We start from the raw sequence: 17,364 nt of genomic DNA on the forward strand, positions 1-17,364 counted from the left end.
CTGCCCATCCTCTTAGAAGATAACAGATGAATGGCACAGCGACAACAAATGACCTTTTGAGGGAGGGGAAGGCTGCATCTTTACAAAGTACCAGCCATGACCACTTAACCTCTAACTGCTCAAAGAACAAACTATTTTACTTCAAAGTATTCATCTTGTTATTGGAAACTGTATCCTTTCAAGAGACTCAGTGGCAGGCAGGCAGACATAAACATGCTATGGAAACAAAAGATAGAAGCAATCTGAAGAGATCTCTTGAAAATAAAATAAATCAGAAGGCTTAAAATGAAGATAGTCAATACAATTTTAAAAGAGAAGGATTTAAAAACTGCACCATGGAGACATCTGTGAGACCCAAAGGGTCTTAAGTCTTATAAAGAAATGAGAAATAAACATCCTATGTGAATGGAATCACAACTTAGGGTCAGCAAAGGATCAGGATGGAAGGACATAGACCATAAGAAATGGAGCTATTAACTTGAAGCCACTCAGGAGATTTCCTCAAGAATATCGAGATCCTAGGCCATTTTCTCTATCTTCACCATTCTCACTGCCAAATGTGTGGCTGCTCTTTTTTGTTTGTTTTCCCAGTTACTGAAGGAAAAAGCACTCACACCTCAATCAGGAGTATGGACATTTGGGGCAAACATGGCTGGTAAAGTGAGTCCTTCTGAATAAACAGGGAAAGCAAAATAGGCAAGTATGAACACTAAAACCATGTACATACGTTCAAGGGGTAAAGGAGAAAGTACAGAAATTTTGTACTCCTGTGGAAGAAGGGAAGGAGCAAGGTAAGGAAGTATGGGATTGATGGAGAGGAAAACGCGACTGGAGGCGGGGGTGGCGGGGACCCGGGTACATTACCTGCTCATACTGCCAGTGTTGGTGCCAGTAAGGCCCACACAGCAGAGGCGGGAGATTTCTGGCAACTGGAGTCCCCAAAATGGAGATGAAGTCCATGCACTTGAGAGAGTGAGCTAGTGGGGTGCCCTCCAGGGTGGGGATGGCCAAGACGGGAAGATGCGGGGTGGGGGGGGTGTGGATGCCGGGGGGGGGGGGGGCGAGCAATGTTAGGGCGGAAGCTACAGGCGGGAAGGTCCGACAAGCCCTGGAGGAGAAAAGGAGCTGTGTCTCACCCCAGCAGGGTAACAGAGGTGCCTTTACCTGCAGCGGCCGTGGGGGGCCGGTTCGCCCCTCTCGCTGTCTCTCCAGCACCAGTTCCCCCTCCTCCTCCTGCGCAACCTAACTTGATGCTCCTGCCCGCCCCACGTCCTTATTCGCTGCACTCTGCTGCCACTCACCACAGGCGCAAAGACGCAAAACAGCGCAAAGGGTGGGACTAAACAGAGCTTCCCCCTCCCCCGCCACCGCGGGGTTAGGTTGAGAGCGCACGGAGAGGCCTATCCGGTTTCCAGGGCCGAGGCGAAGCCTGCAGCTTGCTTGAAAAAAAAAAGGAGCCTGGCCAGAGGAATGGTCTCAAGCTGCGGGAAACTAGTCCTGGAGATTCAATTCCCCCACCTCCAACACTCTCTTCTGCACACCAAAGAGCGTAAACTCAGGAGAGAGGGTTCCACACTAGGCCAATTCCGCCTCCCTCTGAATCCCCTGCCTCCTAGTCCTGTCAGCGCCTCTGCTGTGGTGACTACCCCTTATCCCACGACCCATTAAAAGGGGCCACATCTTCCATCCATCAGAGGAGTGAGTCAGCCCAACTGCTGGAACACGGGGCCCTTTTCTCTTCAAAGATGAAGCGCTCTCTCTGCTGCAACCCAAATTGCATTCTTGATAGTCTAACCCTTAAGCATCAGTATCACTTTCTAGAAAGTAATCTCAGGTACTCACGAACAATTCCCAAGCACTCCACCTCCAAAACACACACCTACTCCTAACCCCCAAACCTGGGCTCTGGCCCTCACCTCGCTGCTCTTGAAACTCAGCCCCTCTGATATATGGGCCAGGGTCCAGTTTGCAGTGCCACTTCAGACCACTCTAATTCCCAGGGTTGGCAACCCCAGAATGATGGTACAAGCTTAAATCCCTCAAAGTAAACTGTTAATAAAAACAGCTGCTTACCTCCTGACCACTAATTTCCCCTGAAATGTAAACGCTCTCAACACTGAAATCCTACTTTCTGTGCTCTATGATACAAACTAGGAAGATCAACTTGGCCTTAGATCTCCTATTTTTAAAGATCTTCGCCTTACCACTAATGCTAGGGACACCCAATCTCCACTCCAGTAAACAGCAATACTGTTCTCCCATTCACTCAGGCTAGAAACTTCAAAGTTGCATCTGAAACCTCCTCTTGTATCCATTTTTCAACCATTTGCCCAGTCCCATTGGCTCTCCTGAAAATGTATCACAGATAGTGGAGCTGGCCAGCTTCCCAATCACATCAAGTCAGTTCTCTTGTTGCACAGATGAGAATATGGAGGCTTAGAGCTGAGTGATACAACCATGAAACCAAGTGGCAAAGTTAGGATTCATCTTTCTCACTTTATTTCTGCTGCCACTTCATTTACGCAGCTCCTGTAACAGAAAGAAGCCTCATAACTGATCTCTCCCCCTACTAATTCTTTCTGCTATCAGATTAGTTTCCTAAAACACAGGATAGCCAAATCAGTCACCTGCTTAAAAACTTTTAAAGATTCCCTGTTACTTAAGACATAATCCCTAAGACCAAACTTTGCCTTTCCAGTCTTTTTTTTTTTTTTTTTTAAGCCTTACCCCATGGACTGCAGGCTCTTAGTTCCCCAATCATGGATTGAACCCAGAGCCAAGGCAGTGGCAGAGCTGAATCCTAACCACTGGACCACCAGGAAACTCCCTGCCTTTCTAGTCTTATTTCCCACTATTCTACATATACATTTATATGCTGGCCAAAATAGACAATATTGTCAATATATTTTTTTCTCATCTGGGCCTAACTAGTATACTTGCCTTCAAATTATGTTACTCTTATTCCATTTCTTTGTTTTCTCAAAATCTTACTTATCCTTTAGGATCCACATCAAATACCTCTTCATTATCTCAACATTTATTGAGCATACAATATACAGAGTAATATGGCAGCATTAGAGAACCAAAGATGAATCAGACAATCTCTACCCTCAAAGAGGCTTCCCTGATAGCTCAGTTGGTAAAGAATCCATCTGCAATGCAGGAGACACTGGTTTGATTCCTGGGTCGGGAATATCTGCTGGAGGATGGACAGGCTATCCACTCCAGTATTCTTGGGCTTCCCTTGTGGCTCAGCTGGTAAAGAATCTGCCTGCAATGCGGGAGACCTGGGTTCAGTCCCTGGGTTGGGAAGATCCCCTGGAGAGGGGAAAGGCTACTCACTTCAGTAGCTGGATGCGACTTTCACTCACTTCACCCTCAAAGAACCTAAAAGAGGAAGAAGTACATTTGTGTATACATGTGGGGAGACAGGAAGAGTAGGGACTATGACAGTAGTGACAAATGTCCAATGAAATACACCCCCTTCAGGTCAAAGGGACTTAATAAATTAGGAGAAAAGGTATTAAGGAAGTAGTCTCTTAAAGGATGAGGAGTTAACTTGGGAAGGGAAGGTGAGCTACAAGAAAGGGGTGTTCAGGCAACAGGAACAGTAAAAGGAAAAGCAAAAGAAAGCAAGGCAGTGAAAAGCAGTATGAGATATATAGAGGAAGGTCCAAGTAGTTCAGAAATACAGTCTTGCCTAAGTGTAAATCACAAAGAAGAAATCAGAAGGAGACAAAAATTGAAGGGGGAGGTAACGGGCAGATCTTTCAAGGAAAAAGCCTTGAATGACACATTGAAGCATTTTCTTACAGGTGTCCAAGGAGCCACTGAAAGATGGAATCACACGATCAAATATGCATTTTGCTAGCTCTGGCTGTTGGACAGAGAACAGATTTGGGGGATGAGGGAACAGAGGACACAGAAGCAGCTAGGAGGCTGCTATGGTAGTCCAGAAAAGAGTTGTAATGTGGATGCTTGTTGATTTTTTTTTTTCCTGCACCCCTGCCTTCCTATATTGGAGACTAACTCAAGGTAAAAGTCTTCAATGGAAGACTGGATCTTAAGTCCCATTACAGAGCTGGAGTGGGTGGGTGGGGGGGTACTGAAATGAGGAGTGAGGTTCTACTTCCCCTTCCAGCTGGGGAAGAAGTATACATACACATAACTTTGCCCAGTTTAAGTGGATACTCCTGTGGAAAACCTTGATTTTGCAGTGGCAATACAAAAAATATTGTCTAACCAGCCCGTTAGACAATATTCAGCAATGGGAGACACTTGAATTCTGCAGCATCATAAACAGACCGTCAGTGCTTTGATCCTGCCCACATTCTCCATGTCTCCCACTTCCCCTGGTTCCAGATCAATTTCTAAACCAGATTCTCTAGCATTCCCATGTGAGCCACACAACACCCTTTGACTATGTTCCCTCCCAGCTTGCGTTAGTCAAGAGATGACTTCGGTGGTTTGCAACCAGGAATTCTAACAAGAGGCTGCTGCTGCTGCTAAGTCACTTCAGTCGTGTCCAACTCTGATGATGAGAACCCAAATCATAGCAATGTGGTTCCAAAGGGAATGAAGGGAAGGAAGGGAGAGAGTTTAGTAAAACTTAGTGGATAAAAATTGGTAGAACCTAGAGTTTACAGGGAAAGAGGAGTTCAGCCATTGTAGTCTGAGTTGCCTATAGCATGTCAAGTACTGACATTCAATGGGAGGTTGGACGTATAAATCTAAAAGTTGCCTTGGTGACAGATTTGGAATTATCAGTATCAAAACAGTAGTTTTACGAGTGGGAAGAACTCAGAATATGAAGAGCAGAGCAAGTATATACAACACTGCACCAATGCTGTTGGGAGGACAACAGAGAATGCTGGGGGTCTGGGAAGAACTGAATGTCCACTCCAAAGAGAGCAGCTGCTGTTCAGCTCTTAGTTAAGTGTTGCCATATGGAAACACAAATCCAAGGTTGAGAGAGAACTTTAGGTTTTCCAAAACCCAGAAATACAGAGCTTTGTGTAAGTCTTCCAGGTTTTAAACAAAGATAACTAATTTTTAAAAATGTTTTAAACACTTTGCAGGCTAAACAAAACACTTAGCTGGAAACCCCCAAATTTGAGATTCTGGGTGTGGAGTGAGAAAAGCTACAGAGGAACCCAGGAGAACATCAGGATTTAAGAATCAGAATAAGCCACACCTATTAAGCAGGTAGACAAAGCAAAGCTAGAGAAGCAGAAAGTGAATGCAACCGAAGCAAAGAGAGTAGAGAGTTGCAGGGGGAAAGAGTGATCAATTGCATCCAACAAAGCACAAATGTCCAATAATATAAGAACTTTAATATGTGTCCATTGGATTTAACACATCTCTGCTTTTCACTATCAAGCTAAGAGTAGTCAGTTCCATATGAGTTTTCATAGTATTGTTGTTAAGTACTTTTTGGGGATAATTATTTTCTAATTCCTATTTTAGTTACATTTGTATGGGGAAGCCTCAGGGGCTTAAAGTCACAGGGATGTGGGTTCAAATTCCTGTTCACAAAGTAAATAAACCTTTCTGAGTCTAGTCCATTCCTTTGTACAAAGGGAGATCAAAGTTGGTGGTGGTGTTCAGTGGCTAAGTCATGTCCAACTCTTTGTGACCCTGTGGACTGGAGCACACCAGGCTTTCCTGTCCTTCACTATCTCCTGGAGTACAAAGGGGGATCAAATTATAGGGCCATTAATGAGGATTAATGAAACATCTCACACACTTCTAATAAATATTGATATATAACCACTATTTCTAGGAGGTACTAAACCAATGTTCCTGGATCATAGTTGGGAAAAAAATTGTTTTTACCAGTGTCTCTACCTAATTTGGGAGATATGTAAGTCAGCCTTAGAGGGTGTGGAGTGATTAATGGCCTTCAAAATAATTCATTAATTTCAGCAGGTTAATATCTATGAGCATGAATATGCACTGCAGCCATTGCTTCCTGTATATCAGATATAATTTACAGCAAACAGGAATAACTACAGTTTAGATTCTAGAATCTGGAGATCATGTTTAACTAACTGGCTTCAGTCAGCCTAAACCTGCTATAGATGTTCTAAGTCACTAGCATCTGACTTTTGGGTACTTAGAGACCTAAATTAAAACTCTCAAGGATCCAAGGAAGGATGATAAAGATTTCAAAAACACCCCCTCATCCCATCCCTCCAAGCACTTGTTTCCAGAACATCACACTTCTCTGATTTTCCTTCTACTTCTCTGGCCAATTCTCCTTTGCTGCTCTTCTCCTCTACCAGCATTTAGTTCACCAAGCTTTGATCCTAGGCCTTCCTTTTTTCTCATTCTGTACTTTCAAGGAGGTTCAGTTCATATACAGGGTCTCAATTCATTATTTCCCTCAACAAACTACTTATATACTTGTCTCACATTTGTATCTCTGGGCAAGATGTCTGAACTCCAGGCCTGTTTATTGACTTGCTTACTCAACAGCTCTTCCTGGTCGTCTCTACAGTCTCCCTGGCTGACCTTCTTGTCCAGCTCTCCCTAGAAGAGGCTTCTTACCTCAAGGAGACTTGATTTCGTGGTGGTATCCTCCATACTCACTTACATGTGCACTCACAGAAGGTAATCACCGTCTAGCATCTCCTATTCAGCTGTGGCTGAAGACACCAGAAACTCTTTTCCTTACCACTCCTATCCAATATTTCAGAATCCTACCTTCATCCCCTAAACATCCCTCAAATCCACCCACTTCTGCCTCTACTACCATTCTGGGTCAACTGACCATCCCCACCCCCCTCGACTACTGGAACTGCCTTCCAACTTGTTCCCCATCCGTTTAGCCTGTTTAATTGTTTGTTGTTTGCTGCCGTTTAGTCTCTGAGTCATGCCTGACTCTTGTGATCCTATGGATAGCTCCTCTGTCATGGGATTTCCCAGGCAAGAATACTAGAGTGAGTTGCCATTTCTTTCTCCAGGGGGATCTTTGCAACCCAGGGATCGAACTTGTGTCTCCTGCATTGGCAGGCCAGTTCTTTACCACTGAACAAACAGGGAAGCCCATGTAATTCTTACTTATCCTTCAAATCTCAACACCATCATTTCAAAGAAAAGCTTTCCCTGACTTCCCAGACAAAAAAATCGCCAAACTTTTGAATGTACATTACACAACTGGCCCTGTTTTACACAATGAAAATGTATTAGCAGACTGAACTTGAGATAACTGTATTTTTACAGATGAGGAAACTGAGGCACAAATCGTAAGCAATTCACTCAACATTCCACGGTTAATGGAACGTGGGGGCCAGTTTCAAACTTAGGTAGTATAGCTTCCAAAGTCACATTCTTAACAACCCAACTATATTATGGTGTAGGTTATATGCCTTTATTGTAAATTCTCTGTAACATTCATAATTTCTCTTTTGTAGTAGACTGATTAACTGACTATAAATTGTTTGCTATCCAGCCTTCCTCACCCCCATATTAGAATGCAAGTTACACAAGGGCAAGGTCTGTGTACAGCTTATTACAATATTTCCTTTGCTTATCAGGTGGTAATGGGCACCCTGTGTACTTTTGTTGAAGGAATGCATTTTCAACTTCTAGTCAAAGATGTGTGGGAGTGGGGATTGAGGAGGGGGTGGTGCTGCGTAATACAAAGGTATTTCACCAAAACCACACACTTCTCAGGCTGCTGAGACAGCACACAGGCAGCAGCATAGCTCCAGAGACATTCAAAAGAGGCACCAAAAGACCCTAAGCATCTTTACTCTTCAGGACCTGTAGCAGACACAGCTTTCACATGGAGCAAGAGAGGCTGCATTTAACACACATAACAGACTACTCGTGGTAGTGTGGCAATCACTATTGAAAGCCGTGAACTTTTAGTTATCTCCTTTAGGCTTGGGACCCTAAAAGCCTCAGTGGTGGGTAATTTAAAGCTGTGGCAAAAAGTGAATGGATGAAACCATACTCACATGCCTCAAAAATGGGGCATGGATTCAGCCTCGTTGTAGATTTTATTCTAGTGAAACCCTAGAGTTTTGGTCTAAGTCTGAAGAGAGAAAATAAGAGCCTAACCTTTAAGGATCAGTGCCCTGAGGTCAAGTTAGACTGGACCTGGAGAAGTTCCTCTTCACTGGTGCGAGTTCACCACAATGAAAGTAATATTCTAGGTTCTAAATTAAGGAATATATAACTGGATCAATATATCACCTTGAATGACACCACTTTTGGACATCCAGCTTAAGTAATAATATATGCAATTTCTTTATACGGAGGCAATACCAATTTATAACATTTATAAGTTTCAGGTGTACAGTTTTTTTCCTACCTCTGTATACACTACAGCATGTTCACCACCAAAAAGTTACTTTGCATTTATTACCATATAGCTGATCCCTTTGCTCACTTCACCTTCTCCCCCATAGTATATATAATTTAGGTAACAGAGTCATGGTCCTCTTTATGCCCTCCCACACCACCCCTGCAGGCCCTACTTTAACTGGCCCAGGTATATATATACTGTTTCAGCCTAACAGAGAAATATAAATATTTATTTAATTTATTTATCTTTTGGTTGTACTGCACAGCTTGTGTGATGTTCCCCAACCAGGGACTGAACCCAGGCTGTGGCAGTGAAAGCCCGGAATCCTAACCAGCAGGCCAACAGGGAACTCCTACTCAATTATTTATGAGGGACTGTTTTCATTGCAACATTTATGCTAAAAAAGTACGTGTGGCCGGGGAGGAGAAACACTGCTATTATCTCACTTATGCCTCTAGGCACAAAAAATGACCCAGTGATGTGGGATGAAGCCAGTGAGTTAGTTTCACTTGCACTGGCTAAAAAATGAAGTTGTCTGTGACTGACCAAGTGATTTTCCTCCGTAGAGCTTAAAGTATTTCACATAATCTTATCTTCAAAATAACTAAGTCAAATAAAAGAAACTATTATTCTTTTTTTTCCTTTTGACAAAAATACAAAAAGAAATTTTACATTCTCAAGGCCCTACAACTGCTAAAGGTATAGCTTTAATAAGCTATGGAATGCCTACTTGTCTAATACTGTGGTCAAAGACAGTTGTCCAGAGGCCTACGATGAATTTCTCACTGGGGGGAGATGATAACGAATGAGGCTTTGAAGTCCCACAGACCAGAGTCCTACTCCTGGCTAAGTTATCAAACCTCACTAAGTCTTATTTTTTTCTCTTCCATAAAATGAAAGTAACATCACACACATTTTCAGGGTTATTCTGAAGATTAAAAGATTATGTACAATGTTTGGCACACAGTAGGCAAATAAAAAGGAGTTTATTATACCCTGTCTAATAATTTAAAAGACTACCACTAAAGGTTTCTCTCAAAGCAAAATTACTCCTTAGAGACTTGGCTGAGGTGATCTGCTAAGCAGAATGGTGGGATACTCAAGTAGATGCAAAAGTTTCGTAATCAGAACAGCTGGACTGCTGGGCAGGATAAAAAGACCCGCACTACTGTGCTGAGAAAGCAGGATAACACTTTAACCTCAAAACCTCGGAACAGACTTCAACCAGCATGGGTGGCTAGGGCAATATGCAGGTAATTCGGTTAATCATTTTGTGTGTTTATAGGAATGATGCTGGTATCTATCTGAGTACCTTGCTTACTTCACAATGCTGCCTGTGGGAACTTATCAATTCTGCAACTGACTAGGCTGTTCCTTAGGAGCTCACACGCCCCTAGTCCCAGGTGCCTCAAATTTTAACTCCCATGACTTTCAGGACAGCAGAGAGGGAAGTGACCATTACCCACATACATACTTAAGACCTCATGGAAAAGGTGCCCCCACCAAGAGGTACACCCGAAAAACAGGCAAAAGCATTACATATTTAGGAGATTTAATGTGTAAATAAACAAAGAATGACCTGGGGCTGAACGGAAGCAATGAAGAATAAAACACCGAAAGTTCAGTGTTTATGCAACTTGGCAGCCCCTATTCAAAAATTCTGAAAAATCGTGCCTGTCATTAAGTTTACTTGGATGGATGAGTATCTGATACACATCTGATATCTGTAATAGGACATGAAAAATCACAGAATAAGTGAAATATGATTTCATATTCCATTACAAAACACTATTATGACTTGGTTCTAAGTAGGCTGCCAAATTACCAAAATCACTGTTTTTTTCCTAGAACCAATCAAAAATACATTCCTGTATCACTAATGGGACCATGTACCTCTGAATACCCACGTCACTTAAGAATAATTCCCAAAGACATGTTGTATCCCCAAATTATGTAGTGGAAGAGGAAATGGAGGTGGGATATTCCAAAGGTTTTTATAAAGACCATGAGAGATAATTTGAGAAATCTGAAAGACTTTACAGCTCTTGAATATACTTCCTCTCAGATGAAGTTAAGAATTCAACTAATATATATTCTTCTAAGGAAAGTTACTGACATAATTTAAGGAGAATTACAAAACAAAACAAAAAGGTGTTAGTACTGGAATATTGGAATATTACCAAACAAATCAGAACTACCAGATTTAGGGTGCTGACATACATGGGGAGAAAAAAGTACAGTTCTATTACTATCTAGTAATTTGGTTATTATCTAGTAATTGTAAAAGTCTGTCATTTAATTACCTTTTTAAAATTTAAAAAACAAAAAAAGCCCAGAAATACCGAATAAAAATAAGCCATACACGATAACTTTCTCTGGAAATGTACTGAGGGAATAAAATCAGGAATGCTTCATTCTTTCAAGGACAAAGCCAATCTTTTAAAAATTACGCATAAAGGTGGTCTTCCCTAGCGGCTCAGACAATAAAGAATCTGCCAGCAATGCAGGAGACCCGGTTCAATTCCTGGGTTGGGAAGATTCCACTAGAGACAGAAATGGCAACCCATTCCAGTATTCTTGCCTGGAAAATCCCATGGGCAAAGGAGCCTGACAGGCTACAGTCCACAGGATTGCAGAGCAACTTAGCACATGCACGTGCACACACACACAAAGGTATGTAATATTTAAAATCTTTGGTTTGGTTTTGCAATTTTTTGTACTTTTATTTGACTATGTTCTGAAAACTCTTTTCAAACAAACTAGTGAGACTATGGCACCCCACTCCAGTACTGTTGCCTGGAAAATCCCATGGACGGAGGAGCCTGGTGGGCTGCAGTCCATGGGGTCGCTAACAGTCTGACAAGACTTCACTTTCACTTTCATGCATTGGAGAAGGAAATGGCAACCCACTCCAGTGTTCTTGCCTGGAGAATCCCAGGAATGGGGGAGCCTGGTGGGCTGCCGTCTATGGGGTCGCAGAGTCGGACACGACTGAAGCGACTTAGCAGCAGCAGCAGCAGGAAGACTATACTTGATAAGTCTGAATAGGAAGGGGCTCGAATGTCATCTAGGCTCCAGAGCCTACACTGTCCCATTGCTTGGAATACATTCCTGAATTCATCCCTGCTAAAGGTGCATGAAAAGTAACTATCTATGCCAGTCTTTCTGCTAGATTTTTCATTATCATGTAACATATAGAAGAATAAATAATATATGTTACATTATTATGTAACATATACAGAAATTAAGTGCTTTATTTTAAAAAAAAAAAAAAAACCTTCTGCAGGATCTGATCTCCTGCAACAATTAGATACTTTAAAGTTAACCTACAGGACTTCCCAGGCAGTGCAGTGGTAAAGAATCCATCTGCAATGCAGGAGATGTGGGTTGGATCCCTGGGTTGGGAAGATCCGCTGGGGGAGGAAATGGTAACCCATTCCAGTAATCTTGCCTGGAGAATACCATGGACAGAGGAGCCTGGCGGGGGACAGTGCACAGGGTCGAAAACAGTTGGACACAACTGAGCACACATGCAAAGTACAGCAGAGCTGACTATTTTGCTTCATGTGAAATTCAATAACCAAGAGTTTAGTGAAGGATAGAAAGTGATGGGTAATAAAACGGCAAAAGAAATTGTTACCGCCTGAACAGCTTAATGAGAAATCTCAGACAGTAACATACTCTGTAGTTTAAATTTAAAATATACAATAACTACAAAGAGGTGGACTTATTTTGCAATACAGAGAAGCAATGAAAAATTTAAAGGCAATATGAATTAGTCAGAAAAAGCAAAACAAAGAAAAGCTAAACTACAACTTCATATAAGAACCAACACAAAACAAAACAGAGGTTAAGGTTGGGAGAAGGGGATCCAGGATAATTCAAAATTTAATAAATGGTTAAACAAAGCTTTAGGCAATAGTAAACAGTTCACACAACAGCGATGCTACATAGAAATACAACTGTTACTTGGGTGCCATGCTGTGCTTAGTTGCTCAGTCCTGTCCAACTCTTTGCGACCTTATGGACTATAGCCCACCATGCTCCGCTGTCCAGGGGTTTTCTTCAGGCAAGAATACTGGAGTGGGTTGCCATGCCCTCCTCCAGGGGATCTTCCCAACCCAGGGACTGAACCCAGGTCTCCCGCATTGCAGGTGGATTATTTACCGTCTGAGCCAGGGAAGCCCATGAATACTGGAGTGGGTAGTCTATCCCTTCCCCAGGGGATCTTCCCAACCCAGGGATTGAACTAGTGTCTCCTGTATTGCAGGGGGATTCTTTACCAGCTGAGCTACCAGGGAAGCCAAGTTATTTGGGTACCAGGCACCAAAGGAACCCCTCTTGAAAATTAGGGTCTCTTTGCTTTCTTAAACGGTCTCAATACAGATGGGAAAAGGGACAATGTCAGTGAGTCAAAATAAAAGGCCAAGTGGACAAAATTATAACGGAAGGATAAAAGGAAGACCACCTGCTCTGTGAGAAAAAGAACAATTAATTAAAGAGGAGATGAGTAGGTTCTGAAATGAGAGTTCACCAATGAATCGAATGCTAAAAGTAAAAGAGGAAATACTGCGTTGGTTATAGTAGGTCCAAGGGTAGGTCAAGCAAGGACCTGCGGATCAGGGACTGGTTCAAATGCAACTCCAGAAGTGGAGTCACTTCTGAGGCTGAGGGTGGAGGGTCCAGAACAATATTGTCTTGTTTATCCTTCAGTTATTAGGCTAAACGTAGGCTCAAAGATAGCTTTACCCTTGCAGAACTGTAGACAAACAGTATCTTCAAAGCATTTAGCATTCATCTGAATGAATATCAAATCTCATTCTTTCAGAAAGCAAGTACAGAGCTTGAAACCCACAAATTAATAAAGTGTTAGTTTTGCCCATAAAAACCTCACCCTTTGCAAAGGAGACATGTACAATGGTTTCTTTTAAAGATCAATTCCCTTCACCATCCTACCTTACCTACCAGAAACTTGACCCTTCTAATAATAAGTGGCAAATTTTTCCTGTTACAACTAAAACTCTGCAGCGGTGGTTACCACAATGCCAAGATTCTTTCACCCCATCACCCAGCAGGTGCTGCAGAGAAGACTGTCCCGGGAAATACAAGATCTGTGTTTCCTGGTGATTCACAACCAGCTCAGCAGATTTCTATTTCTATCATTTCTATCCATGTCTAAATGGATTTTGTCATTTTCGGAACTGACATACTCAAAAGGCCAGAGGCACAGGATAGATCAAACAGGAGGAAAGCAAGACCTGTGTCACTAATGATGCACTGTTTCATCAAATCTCTTATCCTAATCCATTACTCTTTTACTACTGCAGTTTTAAACCTTCGCCAAAGCCTGTCTTTACACACACGTACCTTCTCTTTGGCCAACGTCCTTCATTTTGCCTTGCAGACCCACTGGCATACTACTCTTATTACCTGTCTCTTTAAATGAAAAACGTTGTTTTCCTTATCATAACTCTTCTTTTCCTTTAAGGGGTGGGATAATCCAAAATATTTGGAATGAGAAACTTCCCATGTTCTCGCCCCAAGAGGTGGACCACAGTTTGTTCTGAAACCTATTTGTTGATCAATACAAAAGAAATTCCTAAGCAGAAAACAGAGCTAATGGACTAACAAGAGAATGTTATTCAAATCACAAACTCACCTTCTAGTACCTAACGTGCCCCACAGTGGATAGGACCTCACCTGATGCTAAGGTAACAGGCAGAGAATCTCCGGCTGAACTGATAGGTTCAGAACAACATGAAGAGTAAACAAGTGGATGTTAGGGCGATGGTAGGGTGCAGCAGACAGAAAACGCAGCTCCTCTGGTGTTTGGGGCATTCCACTATGTCTATTCTTTAAAAGAAAAAGACATCAAGTTCTAAGTCTTTCACTTCTGGCTCACGGTTCTCAGTCACTGAAAAGAGATTGGTCCACCAAACATCTATATACCACAATTCACCTCTTCCTTGAAGACCTTAATCATTTAGGACTGCCCCTTAAAAGGTAGGAGCTGCTGCATTTGCACAGCTGCCGCAAAGGCAGGGAAATTTCCTGCGACACTGGAGACAGGTAAATAAGAAACTGCTTTCGCTCCGAGGAAGGGGGAGGGGTCTTCTGCCATTGAAGAGTTTACATAATGCAACAGAAAACCAGAGAGCTCTGCGGACCTGTCAATGGAGATGCAAAGCTAGAGCTCTTATCTTCCAACCACCTCCAAACACTGTCCAAAAGCCTGCTCCGCTCTCCCAAAGATCCACAGAAATTACACCTAATAATGTAAAACAATCGCACATGCTCACCTCATGCTCTCCTAACCACCTTTACTGCTAAAACACACACATACAAAAACAAACAAAAAAAAAAAAACCAAACCCCAAACTCCCACTTGAGTCCAAAGTATGGGGTAACCAAACGGAGCCGCGGAGTTTTCCCTATGAAGGGGCAAAGAGAAAACGGATCTGCCTCAAATCTACACGATGCCCAGTAATGCAATGACAAGGCCTAAAAACTTCACAGGGGCCGGGGCAGCCGCGTTCGCGGCTCAGCCCGGTTCGGGCCCCACGGGCCGGCAGCCGCCCTCTCCCCCGGCCTCTCACAAAGGAGAATGGTTCAGTCCGGAGCATCACCCAGCACCTGATCCCGCACAACTGGGGGAAGGACAGAGGGCGGGGGAGCGAGAAGAAGGATGAGTTAAGAAAACCAATCTAAGAGCCGCAGCTGTTGCAAAGACTCTTGCACCAGCACTGAGCGGCGGGCGTGTGCTGAAAGCCTACCTGAACAAGTCCCGGCGCTTCCTTTCCAGCCAGCGTTTCAACTCACCCTTTCGGAGAACAAGGCGCCTTCCGGCGGAGCATGGCCAGCCCTCGCCTCAATCTAGCTTGCTAGTAGTCCATGCTCCCTTGCTCCGCCCACCTACGCTCCCACCCGCCAATGGCAGGGCCGACGCCCCGCCTCTTCCAGCAGGGTAATGTGAGCTCCATCCAGGAAGTCTCTTGAGGATGGGAGGTCCTAAAAGGCTGAGGCAACCACACATATGCCTGATTGAAAATAAAATCTGGCGGTACGGTGTGTCTGACCGCTCTCAGTTCACGAGCTTTCGGATCTCTCTGCATCTTTCTTTTCTTGACCCCCGCCGTTGGGGGCGCTCTAAACTAAAACATTTAGTTACCTGTTTCTGGGAAGCCATCTTGGATCGGGCTGGTGCTTTTCGGGCCGGGAGGAGGAAGGAGTGCTTAAGGAATCTAAAGCCCTTTTCGGCGTCCTGTCCGATTGCTTAGGTACAGCCCCAACGTACCCTCCTTTACGTAATCAGAGTACCCCTCAGTCACGATGGGGAGTAAACCTGGAATAATGCTGAGTGTGCCTGGAGGCAACCCCCACCCTCTCTCATACAAGTGAAGCGATCTTAACCAAATCAAAGAAACAAATTAATTCTTGAAGTGAGTGGATTTTCTGAGTTCCTGGGATAATCCTTTAGAGATTTCTCAATCTTCAGGATATCAGCATAACATCAGCATAGGTTATGCATCTATTCTAGATGCTTCTAATTCTTATGTTTCGCTCACAAGTTTTCCAGTGTTCTGACTGACAGTGCAGATTACTGCTAGTCAGTTGGAAATGAACAAAATTCAGAATTTCAACTTAAAAAAAAAAAAAAAGGCCTCAATTCATCAATAGACCCAAACTACTTGTGAATATGGATAGAGCAAATGATGTAAGTCTTAGAGGTGAAATTGTATGCAAGGAGGGCATTTCGAGACTGCCTTAGAAATACTGGCTGCAGAGTAATTTCCTAATGATAGAGTTTAAATTGTTATGGAAATAACTTTACGGTAGGCGAAATCCTCTTGACCTCAATGAGAAAGATTTACCCATGTTTTCTAGTTTAACTCTACTGCTATTAAAATTTGCTACAGGAAGTTTTTAATTTTTTGGAAATCCTGAGTGAAGGGTATCTTTCCCTATCATTAAAGGAATTTCTTAAGTAACATTTGCATGGTCACACATAGTAGGAGCTCAGAGACCTTAAGGAGTCACGTGAGTCAACATTTTATCACAGAAGACTTGGCCAAGTACATTTCTCTGTATATTGAACAAAATCTGTTCGCCGAATTCTTCCTTGGCTACCACTGTTATATCAAATTTGATGTTAGTACTAGGGCTTACCAGAACAATGTGTTGGAGAAGGCGATAGCACCCCACTCCAGTACTCTTGCCTGGAAAATCCCATGGACGGAGCAGCCTGGTAGGGTGCAGTCCATGGGGTTGCACAGAGTCGGACACGACTGAACGACTTCACTTTCACTTTTCACTTTCATGCATTGGAGAAGGAAATGGCAACCCACTCCAGTGTTCTTGCCTGGAGAATCCCAGGGACGGGGGAGCCTGGTGGGCTGCCGTCTATGGGGTCGCACAGAGTTGGACACGACTGAAGCGACTTAGCAGAACAATGTGTAAATCCATATACAGATATGACCTTAATTATAGTTTCTAGAATGAGAACCTAGTATCATTCTGCTTATTTGGTACAAAATAAACCCGCTATCAAAGAAACCAGTTATTAGGCACAGACAGAAAGGGGAATGGGTATCCCTGCCATATGCTGCTGCTGCTGCTGCTGCTAAGTCGCTTCATATCTAGACAGAATGCTATGTCTGATCAATGTTCTGATTCATCCTGATCACTAAAGGTTTCTTTGACTGATAGAGGAAAACTCCTGTACAGAAACCATAAAGTTTTATTTACTTATAATTCTGTCTCTGGTGTGAGTGCACTAGCCAAATTCAACAGCCTTAATCCTTTTCGGAATGAAGTAGGAGTTTTCAAAAACAAAACAAAACCAAACCTTAATCAAAGCAGTACTCCATATGCCTTCCAACTTCCTGTGATACCGTGTGAACTAATACTACTGCTACTGGGGGCAGAATCCAGTATAAAATGAATGTATCTCAAGAAGGCTTCTTCCAATACCTTTGATACAATTCCCTAGAAGAAGAGTATCTACTTATGTTTGGGATACAGTCAGAAATGACACATGAAATGTGAGCAGC

At 43.0% G+C, this 17,364-nt stretch overlaps 1 protein-coding gene across 6 annotated transcripts in view; it reads right to left on the reverse strand.

Moving 5' to 3' along the window:
- Window positions 1-15,220, reverse strand: part of CHD8 (chromodomain helicase DNA binding protein 8) — a 57,927-nt gene extending 42,707 nt beyond the window's left edge. For 3 of the 6 annotated variants that reach the window (XM_040227134.1, XM_040227136.1, XM_040227137.1), the window contains exon 1: window positions 15,088-15,220. The gene's annotated coding sequence lies outside the window, so the exon portion shown is untranslated. Of the gene's footprint in view, window positions 1-1,164; window positions 1,249-15,087 lie in introns of those variants that run through there. The other 3 variants (XM_040227139.1, XM_040227135.1, XM_040227138.1) reach the window with 3 other exon arrangements.
- Between the last annotated feature and the right edge of the window lie 2,144 nt (window positions 15,221-17,364).

This window comes from Oryx dammah, unplaced genomic scaffold (assembly GCF_014754425.2).
Source record: "Oryx dammah isolate SB20612 unplaced genomic scaffold, SCBI_Odam_1.1 HiC_scaffold_26, whole genome shotgun sequence".
Lineage (NCBI taxonomy): Eukaryota > Metazoa > Chordata > Mammalia > Artiodactyla > Bovidae > Oryx > Oryx dammah.